Below are 15,401 nucleotides of genomic sequence, written 5' to 3' on the forward strand. Positions count from 1 at the left end.
GTGATGCACGAAAACAACAAGAGAGTGAGTAAATGCTGAATTACATTTTTTGGATGAGCTAAACATTTACAGTTTGGAAATAGTCATTTTGACACGCTTATGATTAGAAATGTGACGGATTGCATTGATCATCTGAAGCGCTCACGCTGCCGGAATGACACTCCTCAAAGTTTAAAGCGGCTCTCCTTACAGTGAAAGCACAAGCACCAGATCAGGTTTTAGTAGTGTGATTATTCAAAGCATTTTAGATGGTTTATTCTTATATGTAGAGACCATTAATAGCAGGAGAGAATGCTGCCTGGTTTAAAAGTGTGAGTAATGCATTAAACGACTTTATATAATGTTGAATATAAAAGTATAATGATACAATTGGGAAATATTTATAAAAATATGATTATTTTAATAATAATAAAAAAAAAAATACAAATATTTTGGCTTAAATATATTACATACACAAGGTATGAAGTCAAAATGTCTTGGTGCACAACAATCCTGATATGATAATGTTTTTTTTTTTTTGGTATTAAAGGAAAAAAAAAAAAATATATATATATATATATATATTTGAAGGTAACATTGAACTTTGAAAAGAGTGCTTGACATGGGTACACTTGGATGTGTGAAGCTTACCGTGTTAGAAAAAACATTGCTTTTTTAAAAATATAATGATTTAAAGTGAAATGTCACTGAACGTCATTATTTAATTGTAAATGATATTCAATGGTATTTTCACAACCATGTGAAAACCAACTTTAAATATTTTTCTTTTTCTTTATAGTGCACACTATAAACTCTTTGCCCACCAGCATTTTTTTTAGTTACCAGCAAATAGCAGCATTTTTTTTATGAATATCTATCAAAAGAAATAACAGAGCCTCTGCTTTTAAACAAAAAATACATTTTATTCTCGAACTCATTCTTTATTCTATTCATGTATGTGGGTCAGTTTTATAAAAAAAAAGTAACGTTTTGAACAAAAGCTGAGAAAATCGTGTTTTGGTCAAAGTCCATCAACACCCACAAAGCTTGCAGTCATATACGGCTTTCTGAGACAACATTTCATTCTGTAATGTTAAGGAGTTTTGATTTATATGCTGTTTAAAGTTTGATAAAGTGTGGTGTGCAAGCAATGCTTTTATCGCTTGTTTTTGCTGCTTCTTCGCTTGTGTTAGGATCCAGAGATACTGTACTATTTCAGCAGATGTATAGTAACAATCAAAAGGTTGCTGGGAAATTCTGTCAATGGCGGGGGAAGCCATTGTGTCATAAATCACAGAAAATTCAGCCAATGGTGGGGAAAGAGTTAATAGACCCTAAGATTAATCTGTTTTTAGATAATATATCTTGAACATTTTATTATATTTACGATTGCATTGTTTACTGTTCTTACCTTATTGTTTTAAGATTGATTTTCAAGTCAGCTCAATATTTTATGCAGTTTTGCTTTACAAGTAAATGTAGTTTGTTTTAAGGATGTTTGGAAATATTTTCTGCATATAGCTGTGTAACACATTTAAGAGCAGCAGAATATCAACCAAAAGCCAGGTCAAATCCTAATCCTCCCCTTTTAATCTATTAAACAGACTGTGTTTTCCTTGACAAGACATGAGAGTAAGTGAGCGTAGGTGTGTGTACTACCCCATCTGTCAGTGACTTCTCACGGACAACTTTGTGTCCTTACATGTTGTCCTCAATCGTGCACCAACCAACAAGTCGCATATTAAACACTGTCCTATCTAATTAAATTATTATTATGCATATTACAATCAGGTCAAGAATGAGGTTAATCTGAATGATACGGAACAAACAGCATTAGAAAACCAGGTGGTTTTACACAAAGTTCATAAATACAACACGCTATTTGGGAAATGCATGAAATCATACTCACGCTCAACAGTTCCTCATTTTTGCCTGATAAATTCCACTGCACACAGGAATCCTTTTGTCACAAAACTCCACACCAACCTGTCAGTGATGAAGAGAAAAAGAACTGAGGTTATTAAATTTAACAAGTGCACCAACAGGGACCTCCACAAAGCCAGATATACTGCTACCTAATTTGAGCAAGAGAAGAATAAAATAGGAGCGGCTTTATGGTTCTCATTAGAAGTAGGTGTGTGTTTATTATCCAAGATGAAGACAAAGAGAGGGTTGAAGGCAAAGATGGTGGAGCTTTGAGACTTCTAACACTTGGGGTGAGAGAGAATGAGCAGAGGACTCCTTCCACTCTCTTTACACGTTTGCAGACAAAGATATAGGCTTGTAAACAAACACGATGAACAAATATAAAGTGCATTACAGAGAGGTAGACATTACCCCTTGAAAATTTAACATGTTTTAGACCACTCAGAATTTCTAAGAGCAGTGCAGTTCAACAATATTTGTATTTGCAGTTTGTGGATCTACTAGGGATGCTAACAGTTAATCGACTATCAATTAATCGCCGATTTAAATCGATAAAACTTTGATTGTCAGTTAAGCAAGGCCATGCGTGTGCATGCTGCTCAACTGCGAAACACATAAAGCGGACATGAGGAAATAAAGAGTTATGTGCATTCGCAGCCTTTTGTCCACAACAGGAGTCAGACAAACCAGCAAGCATCTGAGGCGGCGTTGGTGACATGTTGTATTAGCGATCATGGGAATTTGTTTAAATTGACATCCCTAATCTGTACCAAAACAGGAAGCAGAATTTAGCTTTGTTGAATGTATAAATCTTAAAGATTTACAATATAATATATGGGCTGGAAAGTGATTAAAATATCCATTCAACATTAACACATTTTAAAGAAACTAAATAACGACTTGTATAGTAATGGGCCGATTTCAAAAGAAAGCTTCAAAACGTTATGAATCAGCGTATTGAATCATGGTTCGGATTGCATGTCAAACTGCTGAAATCATGTGACATTGGCAATCCGAATCATGAATCGCTATGCTGATTCATAACCATTTGAAAATTAGTTTTGAAATCGGCCCATCACTATATAAGCCGTTATTTTGGGGGGTTTTTTGCACACAAAAACTATTCTCGTCACTTCATATAATTATTGTAGAGCCGCTGTAGTGAGATGGGCTTTGTAATGATGTCTTTAGTGCCTTTATGGGTCTTGAGAGAGGAAATGACATTGGTGTCAATGAAGGCCTTTCTGAGCCATCAGAAAATATCTTCATTTGTGTTCTGAACATGAGCGGAGGTCTTACGGGTGTCAAACGACGTGAGGGTGAGTAATTAATGACAGAACTTTCAATTTTTGGGTGAACTAATAGCCCGACAAGCCAGACCCACATCAAGATGTTTGGTCTAAAAACTCACCATTGACAGGGCTCAATCCGAGGGGGTGGATAAACGGTTGCCTTCAAACTCCCTCTGCACGGCGTGCGCGCAATTGGATATAGCTACAACCAACCAGAGCAACGAAGGTGAAGCAGAGCTCGTTGACAGATTAAACTTTCGCTGTATCGGTCGGCAAAACTCAGAACACATCTTCCCTTCTTAAGAATGACTTCAGTGCCGTTCTGTTCTTTTCTCAAAGAAAAGCTTAACTCCAAGTCTTCCAGAGTCACGGTCAAAGCTGATTCGAAAGACCGCCGTTCGCCAGTTTCTGTGTTTACTAGAAGCACGCAAGCGCAACTCGGCCGTCATTATGTTAAGCCCTGCCCACCGACTCTATACACGATGTGATTGGCCTGACCAGAGTTTGCCGTTTACAGCTCAGAAGTGTATTGAGAGTTGCTAGACGACACTCACGGGAAATTAGATTTGCTGACGCTAGGGTGCATCTAGATTTCTAGGCTAGTGAACTAATCCTTTAACCTTTTTATTAACATTACTGTTGTATGAAACGCCTGTGCAACACACCAGCCTCGAGTCACAAGGAGGAGCTCCAGAAGTATATAAATAAGATTATGAAGAATATGAACTTTGTTACAGGTACATTTGCTCACCCAGCTAATGAAACCACCACGAGTGCTGAATAATTACTCATACAGGTCAATATATTTGATTAATTAAAACTGGGGTAAAGCTATGCTGTTTACTTGGTCTAAACAATCAAACTAAAATACATATAATGCACATTAGCTAGGAAATTGTGAATTTCTCTGGATTTAAACATTTTAAAAACATTTGGGATAATGCAATTACAGATTTGAACAAAATATATAATACTGTGCTAGAGGTTTTTTTGATAGATATTTTAATGCATCTTACATATCATGCCTCTAAGGAAAAATAAAATAAAATGTACAAGTTTTTTATGGATGACACTCATAATGGAATATATATTCCGAGCAAAATGGTTTAAGCATAAACTTCACTAAAATGTATTACATTTTTTTCATGTTATTTTATTAGTTACATTTTAAAAGTCTTAATACAGTCCCTGACAAAAGTCTTGTCGCTTATCTATTTTCTAGAAATACCTGATATTAACCTGACTTTTAATTAATTCATTGGTGTCAGAAATAGCTCATATGAAAAGCTAAAACCCTCCCAAATTATGTTTAATGCACTGAAATAAATAATTTTCATAGAAAAAATATTTATCAGTTAATCAAGACAGAAAGGTCAAATTTTGGCAAGACAAAAGTTTTGTCGCCTATACAAAAATGTAACAAATTTACTGCAAATACAAAAATATGTCAGCAAATTAAGTTGTGGTGCTGTGAGATCCAAATTTAATATCTTGTATGACTTCCATTAACTTGAAGGATTGCATCCATGCGGTTTGGCAAGGATTCATACAATTTATTGATGAAGTCATCAGGAATAGCTAAGAAAGCAGTCTTGCATGCCTCCCAGAGTTCATCAATATTCTTTGCTTTCATCTTCCATGCGTCCTCTTTCATCCTACCCCACATATGCTCAATGATGTTCATGTCTGGTGACTGGGCTTGCCAATCCTGGAGCATCTTGATCTTCTTCGCCTTGAGGAACTTTGATGTGGAGATGGAAGTATGCGATGGAGCACCGTCCTGCTGCAGAATTTGGCCACTTTTATGGTTGGGAATAAGAGGTAGCTAATATTTCTTGGTATTTTAGACTATTGATGTTGCCTTCCACCCTGCAGATCTCTCGCACACCCCCATACTGGATGTAACCCCAGACCATGATTTTTCCGCCACCAAACTTCACTGTTTTCTGTGTGAATCTCGGATCCATTCGGGCACCAGTAGGTCTCCTGCAATATTTGCGCCGACTGTGGTGTAATTCAACAGAAGATTCATCTGAAAAATCCACCTTCTGCCACTTTTCCAGCGTCCATCCTTTTAGCAGGCTGTGGGCCTTGGCAAATGCCACACGGTTTTTCAATTGTCTTTTGTTTAGTGCTGGCTTCTGGGCACTGATTCGACCATGGAGGCCATTTTGAGACAGAATCCGACAAACTGTCCTGGTTGACACAGGGACTTCAGGTGACCAGGTCTCGTGGAGCTCTGCTGCAGTGGAAAATGGGCTGGCCTTGGATTTTCGAGCCAACAAACGGTCCTCTCGAGAAGTTGTCTTGCGGGGTCTGCCTGACCTGGGCTTGTCAAAAAGTCTCCAGTCTCTTCAAATCTTTTTTTTAATCCTCTGTACTTGAAGCTGAGACACATTGAAGGTGTCTGCCACATCAGCAGTGGATCTGGTCTTCAGCCTCTTGATAATCAAAACTTTAGTCTCAGGGTGAATCTTAGGCATGTTTGCAGAGGTCTAGTTGCAGTTGATGTGGAGGTCTAGTGTACTGGGGTTCTTTTTATACACACTTGAGACCTAATTGATCCATTATTAGTCACAGGTGAAGCTCATATGACAAGGTGACAACACTTATGTCTTTGCAAAAATTGACTCAATGGGCTTTACCAAGCTGTGAATATTAGAATACTTTTTGAAAGTTTAGTTTTTCACTGAAACATTATCACAAAAGCTGGTGGGATTAAAATGAGCCATTTCTTGTAAAAAAATATTGATTAGAAATATATTTCAGCGGCACTTTAGGTCAATTTGTACACAAGCGACAAGACTTTTGTCAGGGACTGTATATTACGTTAATTTGTTTATCAATTAAATGCATCTTTCAAGGATTTTCAGATATTTTACTGGTGACAAGACAACATGCAAAAAAATGCATACATGCTAAACCTAACTTCAAAACAAAATCTGTTTAGCTTAATTATTTTCAGAAATGTAACATTTTGGGGTTGAAAGCAAAACATCTAACCAAAATATCTATACAAATGTGCCTTGAGAGATGGAACTGGAATGAAACTAAATTATAATGAAGTAAACCACACATTTCTGTTGTCATGGAGAACACAAAGGCTTTCAGCATCTCATCTCTGGTGAGTCCAATATCAAACCAGCCATCAAAATAAAAATTATTCACGGTACTTCAAGGACAAGACTCTCTCATGTCATTTAACTGAGACTCCAAAGGCCTTTATGATCTCCACGGGAAGATATCAGATCAATATTATGATTTCACCCCAACATTTGCATATTGAAGTCCTTATGAGATCCTCCACAGTAAAAGTCGTCAGAGCATTAAAGAGAGCCATGGATTTGTCATGAGATAGCGCACGCACGCACGCACGCACGCACGCACACATACACACAATAAAATGATTGTTTGTATGATTAAGCGGGCTCTTCCTGAGCCTCCGGATGCAGCTCAAGACGAGCTGTTTCCTCTGCATCATTATTCACACAGATGAGCATCATTAGATGTTATCTTTGATGAAACTCCATAACACAAACGGGTAAACTGTCGGCTGAGTGTGAGATGCGGGCAGAGGACGTGTGAGTGGGAAGCGCCGTGTTGATTTCCCAGCTGAACTGAATATATGGAGGTTTTCTGCCCTGTACCCTCTCTATAGATCCCATTGGTGATCCAGAGTTATTATAGAGAGAACATTTTCTCTTAAAGTGAAGTGATACATACTGTACATGGATTAAGTCCTCAAACAACCTCTGAGTTGATGATAAATTACTAGTTCGCTGTAAATCGAATTGTGTTCTGCCGTAAGTTAGTTATTTTAGTCTATAAAGTTTTAAATATAGATATTTTGCTTACACAAACGCACCAATTCGCTTCAGAAGGCCTTTATTAATCCCTCAGAGCCGTGTGGAGCAGTTATATGATGGATACATGCATTTTTATGGAATACACTGCAGTTATAATGCATGGGTTGTCACCTAGGATGACTTGAGGTTGAGTAAATCATGGGCTAATTTCAATTTTTGGGTGAATTAACCCTTTAAACACATACCTCTGGTATTTAGTGAGCTGGGACATCATTCACTGCCCTCTTCCTCCACATTCATTTGTTAAGTTATCAACCTTCTTAGTATTCAAAATATAAGTCATAAGTTATTATAAACAAAATAACAATATAAATATAATATAAAACATTGCAAGCTTTCCCATATAGTATAATATAGGTATAGGGTAGCAAACGACCCGAGATGTGTAACAATGTACAAGTATATTTTTTCTGCACAACAATAATTAAACCTTTGATGACTAAAGTGAAATTCACCTTTATTCCAAAAGGTGGCAAAGTCTGAATCACAATGAGGTGACGTTTCATTCATAGTTACTTCAGGCAGAAAACAAAAGAATAGGAAGTTTCATCAGGAAAACTTGAAATGGCTCAGTGATTTAGTTAACGCAGTCAAATATTAGTGTCACCGTCTGGTGGATCTGGTGAAGAAGCTGTCAGCGATCAAAATGTTGATTTTGAAGATGGTGAAGATAGTTTGGAGAATATTTTTGCGATCACGAATATGACCCAGATGCTGAATGTACTGGGGAAATTAGCTCTGACGAGGACATTGATCAACCCTTACAAGCTACAAAAGGTAACAAAATATGCTTTCTTTTTATTCATTGTAATTGTTACTGTAATATCAGGAGGAGTTTTATATTATTGCAACAGGTAGAGATCCATCTGTGTTAGATATAGATCCAGGTCGCAAAAGACCCGAATATGTAACAATGATTGGCAAAGCATTCATGCATTTAAGGGTTAAGACATATGGAGCAACATACTACCAATACTAACAGAACTCCAACAATAAGAAAAACTATTTCATATTTTTAAAAAGCTTAGAAAAATATATTGATGTAGTTGATGTTGAATTGTTTTAACTACTATTATTAACAGTCACATTGTTGGCTCATTAGTCATTAAAACCTAACCATAAATATATGATTGCTGGCAGGCATGGATGTGTACTTAATGTAAGAAATCTCTATCACAGATGTGTCGAGACATTTCAAGTTCATTTCACATGGGACTTCACCAGAAATGTTGTTGTTAAAATGGTGAAATAAATGAAATTCCTCAGCAGAAGCAAGGAAGAGTCTTGATAGTAATTAAATATATTTTGACCTGATGCATATGCATAATGTGTGTTTGAACTTTACTTTGCTGCCATTGACTGTTTACAGTCTTTTCATACTTAATAAAGTGCTGATGTTACTTCACATACAGATCACTTATGCTATCCAGCGCCTCAGGCACAAACAAACAATTTACTATGGAGGAATCTATTAGCATACAGTGTACAGTGGAATACACTCACATGCATGAACAGCCTGCCCAATCATAATGCCCTTGACTAAAACGAACACTGTACTACTTCAATATCTCAGCACTTCAATGCTAAACCAACAAAACATAGATCTTCACCAGCCGCAGATCTTCTCAAGATGACCTTTGCCGTTCATGCCACACTAATACAGGAGAATTGCTGTCTTGACAGGCCACATATAGAGCTTAGCCTAATTCAATTCTCCGCTATTCTCAGTCCTCATACTAGAGGCTCTTCTTACACCCAGCTCCAGTGTGTAAGCGCCTGTGATTGATGGAGATAATGAATGAGTCTACATCCATTATCGTGATGCGGGCTGCTGTGTGAAGTAATATCAAAGCAGAGACATGGTGGGATTGCTGAGCGCTGGAGAGGCCAGGAGCCCGAGAAGCCAGCCTCACTGATATATGGCACCGCCTCAGGCTACCTGGCAACTGACTAACCCATGGTAATGCAATATGTTCACTATTAAAGCAGCTCAGATTGCTGTTCTTCTCACAGCAGTCAAACTCATTTTGAAATTCAGAGTGGGAATTGTGAACATAGCTGTTGTTTTAAAACCAGTTGTGATTGAGGCTGGAAGCGTGCTGACTGTTTTTCCACCCAGTAAATGTTTCTATAGATGAACATTGAATTAACAAAAGGTAACCCTTTCTATATGTTGTATATAGTGCCGCATACAGTACAGTACCTCAATACCAATGGATGTGTCTAAAACACAATTACCCTAAACTGGCAGTTGAATGAGGCTTAGCAACAGCAATCTGATAGCACAAGCTGGCTAATCTTTAAAGTTCATTATATTGCATTACTTTTTGATCGGAAGGGGTGGAGTGTGCAGCAGGTCAGAGAGAGGGAGAGTAAAAGAGAAACTGAGAAGAAGTGTTCTCAACAGCAGAGTTATCACACCTCACTTTACAGGCAGCGAAACTCTGGCAACATGCATCATCTGTACAGATCTTTGGGCTTGTCATTTTTCTGCTAAAAACAGACACTGACAGTATTTGGGAAAAGGGATTATAGGTGACATTAGGGAATCAACATGAGTCAAATACACAAGGCATACCTATAAATGGCATGGCAAAAAGGTCAAATAATTCAGTGATTGATAAGTGCCTCCCTGCCTGCGTTTTCACATTTTTCCTCCTTTACCAAAAAAAAAGAAGAAGAAAAAAGCAATTTATTGCTACACATTATCTATCATACATTTTACAAGTTAGTCAAAATCTACAATAAAATGTTGCGCAAATCCCACTTTTGGAGAGCGCTAGGGGAACGCGCCTACGGTTGTGCCACTCATGCAAAATTGAGCAATTTGGCTTCAGTTATATTGCACAGGTAACTGGTCCATTCATCTCATATGGAAACTTAGTGCTTATAAAAGTTCAGAATGCATGTTGATGCACACAATTAATAATAGATACATAGGGGTGGGTGATATGACCTTATGAATCTTATATCATGATACATAGGGGTGCTTCTATTGCTCTCCCCTTTTTTGTAAGTCGCTTTGGATAAAAGCGTCTGCTAAATGATTAAATGTAAATGTAAATGTTTACGACAACAATATAAGTCATTATTAGGGATGATTAATCGATGATAGATTGACTGCTGATAATAGATTTAATCGATAAAACTATTTGATCACCGTTTAATCAGGGTCATTTCACAGCTGGATCTACAGTGTCACCTTGACTATAAGTGTGTGTGCCTTCGCAGCATTTTAATGCAAGATGTATGGTTGTATTTCTTTTGTGTGAGCCTACATATATCAGATTGATCTAATATAGGATGCATTTGTTCAAGAATTAAAGCGGTAATAAAGCGTGCCAGTGTTTAGCTTCGGAGCACACAGCTCAAAAAGCAATGCACAACTAATAATGACTATGATTGGGACTGTCATATTACATGACACTGTAAAGACTGTAATATAACATAGTGAATTATTTGGGTTTAGTTGGCTGTTTCATCGCATTGCTCCATGAAGATCACGTGCACTTTTGCAAGATCACGTTTGCATTCGCATTGTATTGTGCAGATATTTGTAATATTATGTTTATTTTGTATATATCTGAATAATCTCATATAGGAAGAGTTTCATTGAGTTTAATAACATGCTAGCAAAGAGCTAATGTACCCGTGTCCATTCATCGCTTCAGCACGCGCGCAGCTCAAAGAGCAACGCACAGCACGACTAATGATAACTATGATTGGTCATACTCATATTACACAACATTAATGAGAGCACTATTGTAATAAATGTTTTTGAATTCATTGGGTTTAGTTACCATTTCAGGGCATTATTCCAGGAAGAGCATGTCCACATGTACTTATGAAATAAGTAATTTAATTAAATGATCAATCACATCGACTCATTTTACAATCCTATAGCCCTTTATTTGGATTAAAAACCTTTCTCTTTCAGTTGGTGAGGAACAGGGCGTTTTTAGCAGCATTTGCAAACCCTGTCACTGCTGTAGAGCAGATTAATTGATCTTTAATTTAAACGACAATCAATCATGTGCGCAAAAAACATCCCTAATCACAATATAATTATTTTTTGCTTTAAATAAGTAAATAGGGTTATGACAACATGTTTGATATCATTTAAATTTCATAATTCTTATCAGCATTTTCATTATAAATAAAAAAACTAATACTAAAAACTCTCAAGCCTACTGAAGACAAGTACACTGAGAAAGAAAGAGCAAAGAAAACAAACTACAATAGAACAAGGACCCATGAAAATGTAAAATGTATAACCAAATGTATAAAAACAATAACAATGTAGTCGTTACTGTGTAAATTAAATATACATGTATTTTTATTAAAGTTACAAAAGTGATGCAGTCAAGAGCAGATTTATTATTAGCATTAATTATGACAACTGGTCATTTGGGGGGACTCCGCAAACTACGCCCCTGGCCAAACGAAATATTAAATATTCAAACAGACTTGTTCATTGTGCCAGCTTATCTGAATAAATAATGCAAATAACTTCTTACAGTTATACAATAATTAGTGCCAGACAGATGGACATAACTTTGGCACACTCATCTCTGACTGATAACAGAATATGCCCTGAAACATGCATTTCGCTCAATAGCTATTGAAAAAAAGAACTACATAAATAAACTAATTGAACTGAGACGACCATGATGTCAGGCAGACATAGTCCCACTATATGCTGGTTGATACAATATTGCCAAGTCATCTGGTTGGGATACTCAAACACACAAAGCAGTGTTTTAAAAGAAAGATTCAGTATCAAAAAAATTGCACACTTCACCTTTAAGATGTCAGACAGCACAAGTGTGCAATGTTTTAACAATGAATTGTACAATAGCTTAAAGAACAAGTGCTACTGAAAAAGAAGGCTAATACTTACTAAGTCAAAGCAGTTTCATAGTGAAATATCCTTATAACCATTAGCATTAATATATACTGTATAATATCCATCTCATTGTGCATATTAAGTAAATAAGTGTTTGAGTAGGGTCTCACCCACGCTATCTAGACCTCATTTCAGGCGTCTGCAGTAAAGCAGCTAATATCGCACTGCACTGCACAGTTCATCTGATACCCAGCCTGATCATGTGACACAGACGAAAGACAAAAAGCATCAATACCTCTACTGTCTCATCAGCTATTTACTAAATGACTTACTTTGCAGTACATCTGCTTTTATATTACCACTGGTACTTATATAGTATGTGAATGTGGAATTTTGTACCTAATGCATAACATTCAAAGAGCTGAAAAAAAGGTTTTGAAACAGTCAGCACTGACAGGATCGTTTCACTGACACAATGACACTGGTGTGAACCCAATTTTGGAACACGTCACTGAGGACCAGTGATAGTGTTGCATGTGCTTTGTTCTTCACCTTTCAGCAGGTTATAGCTAACTGTAGCATGTGTATGTGACAGGGAGAGAGAAACCATTTTGCAAAGGAGCATGTTCAGTTAGTTAGTTAGTCAGGTGGCTGGATCTTTGGCGGTTTAAATGATCCATATGCCTTCTTGATGCTCATTAGCACCATTTCATTACATATTCATTGCCATTTCATTACACAACATATTCTGTGTTTGTACACACACACACACACACACACACACACACACACACACACACACACACACACACACACACACACACACACACACACACACACACACACACACACACACACACGTTGGTCTATGTGGTTTACAGGGACTCTCCATAGGCGTAATGGTTTTTATACTGTACAAACCGTATTTTCTATCCCCTTACACTATCCCTGCCCCTAAACCTACCCATCACAGGAAACATTCTGCATTTCTACTTTCTCAGAAAAACATCATTTAGTATGTTTTTAAGGCCATTTGAATTATGAGGACATTTGATATGTCCTCATAAACCACATTTATAGTGTAATACCAGTGTAATACCCATGTAGTTATACAAATTTGTGTCCTCATAAACCACATAAACAGGCTCACACACACACACACACACACACATTATTTCTGAAGGATCATGTGACACTGAAGAATGAAGTAATGATGCTGAAAATTCATCTTTGCCATATGAGGAATAGATTACATTAGAGAAAAATGACAGAAAACAGGTATTTTATATCGTAATAAAATGCCACAATATTGTTATTGTTTGTATTGAATTGTCGATTAATAAACGCAGCATTGGTGAGCATAATAAACTTAAAAAATGTTTGTATGTATAGATACACATAGATTGTATTTTTTCCCTAATTTTCACATAAGTTACAATTCAAATAGAATCATATCTGCTGGGATAGTAATAACGCAAACAGCACAGGAAATGCAATTTAAACACCATTATGAAATTCTATTTAAAGGGATAGCTCACTTTCCGAGATGTAGGAGTATTTGTTTCCCCACATCCCCAGTAGTTTCAATTTTGATCATTTTAGGTCAAACCGTTCTTGTCTGACTCACATAGTGCAGGTCTATGGTGACCACCTCAAAGAGCATACACAGAGAAGTCCAAATTAAACAATCCCCCATCGTAAGTACACACTGATGGCCTAAGACACGAAACGAGCGGTTTGTGTGAGAAAACGAACAGTATTTTACCTCTTGTACACCACTACGTTCGACTGATCCGAGGGCGCGCGTGCGTGTTTCCTGTTGTGACATTCGCGCGTTCTGGCTTTAGTCTGCGCAAGCGCGGAAAGCGCCGGAAGTGGTATCACATTCTTGATCAGTGTATTCTGGTTCAAATAAATATGGTTGTGAAAAAAATTCAACATTGTCTGTTAATATATCGAAATCTTCTTCCATTGCGATGTCCTGTACGTCTAAATATGTTTAGATCTTCACAGTGAAAGGTAACACTTTTCAAATTTCTGTGTAAACAATGAGAGACGTACACGCGCGAGAGATCCACTTCCGTCGCTTTTCGCGCTTGCGCAGACTAAAGCCAGAACGCACGAATGTCACAACAGAAAACACGCATGCGCGCCCTCGGATCAGTCGGACGTAGTGGTGTACAAGAGGTAAAAACTATATAAATACTGTTCGTTTTCTCACACAAACCGCTCGTTTTGTGTCTTAGGCCATCAGTGTGTACTTACGATGGGGGATTGTTTAATTTGGACTTCTCTGTGTATGCTCTTTGAGGTGGTGACCATAGACCTGCACTATGTGGGGCACAGACAAGAACGGTTTGACCTAAAACGATCAAAATTGAAACTACTGGGGAAACAAATACTCCTACATCTCGGATGCCCATGAGGTAAGCTAAAACATATCAATTTTATTTCAAAGTGAACTATCCCTTTAATGGGTCGTGTATGAAAAATAAGGGATAAACGATCATTGGCAGAGTTTCACGTTTGTGCTGGGGGGCACCTTGTCGTATAATTTACATTATTAAAAATAATAATTATAATTAAAGGATTAAAAGGAATTTAAGAGAATACATAAATAAGAATGGTAAAATAAGTTATAGGTCTAATTAATGAAGTACCCCGGGGGGCCAGTGCAACTAGGATTCAGCTGTGAAGATTTCCAGAACAGTACAACCTAAATGTTTGTGCGTGTGCAGCATATTTTACAGAGTTTCCTGAACCTCGGAGAGTACAAGACCAGCTGTGCACAAAGGCTATTTCTAACAAAATGGGAAAATTCCAACTTTGCTAGGGCAATCTGGCAAATCAGATTTTTTTATTTGTTTAAACTTATTTGTAAAAGTATTTTTTTTGACTGTTCAAAACGTTATGTGCAGTATAGAGTAACGCATATTGTTTGTCATTCTCTTGATCAAAAGTGCGGAGATGGTCTTTTTAAAAACATAGTATCCTCTGTTCTCCGCTTATAACTTGTGGTGAAAAGATGACAACTGGTCCTGTTTTAAAATGGCCGCTCAAGCAGAGCTGAAGCAGCAAGCGTGCCCTGTGCTTTCCAAATGGCACCGTTTGGTATGTGCAGCTGAACCATGGCTTGTGAACAGTAAATACATACAAGTACGGTTCCGATCGATCGCTTTTCAGAATCCGACTCGGACTCGAGCTGATATGGTAAAACTGATTACGTTATTAACAGTCTTTATAATTGCTGGAGCTCACAATTATGGTGAGGGACATTACACTTCCGACAGATTTAAGGTCTTTGGCCTGGGTCAGCTGGCCAATCAGAGCACACTAAACTTTTTGGAAGGTTTTAAAAGACTGGGCATAGAGGAGCTACAATAATGTACAGTATGTGATTTTTTTCTTCTTCAACAAAGCATGTTAACATACTGAATTCTTTTACACCCAATATACAAAATAAAGATCTTTGAAAAATGGCATCATATGACC

General features: G+C 37.3%; 1 protein-coding gene across 3 annotated transcripts in view; it reads right to left on the reverse strand.

The window, feature by feature from the left end:
- The window catches only part of dlgap1a (discs, large (Drosophila) homolog-associated protein 1a), a 145,922-nt gene that overhangs the window by 90,685 nt on the left and 39,836 nt on the right, over positions 1-15,401 (reverse strand). For all 3 annotated transcript variants that reach the window (XR_010907816.1, XM_067453674.1, XM_067453673.1), the window contains exon 2: positions 1,889-1,965. The gene's annotated coding sequence lies outside the window, so the exon portion shown is untranslated. The remainder of the gene's footprint in view (positions 1-1,888; positions 1,966-15,401) is intronic.

Source organism: Pseudorasbora parva, chromosome 9, assembly GCF_024679245.1.
Source record: "Pseudorasbora parva isolate DD20220531a chromosome 9, ASM2467924v1, whole genome shotgun sequence".
In the NCBI taxonomy this organism is placed as follows: Eukaryota; Metazoa; Chordata; class Actinopteri; order Cypriniformes; family Gobionidae; genus Pseudorasbora; species Pseudorasbora parva.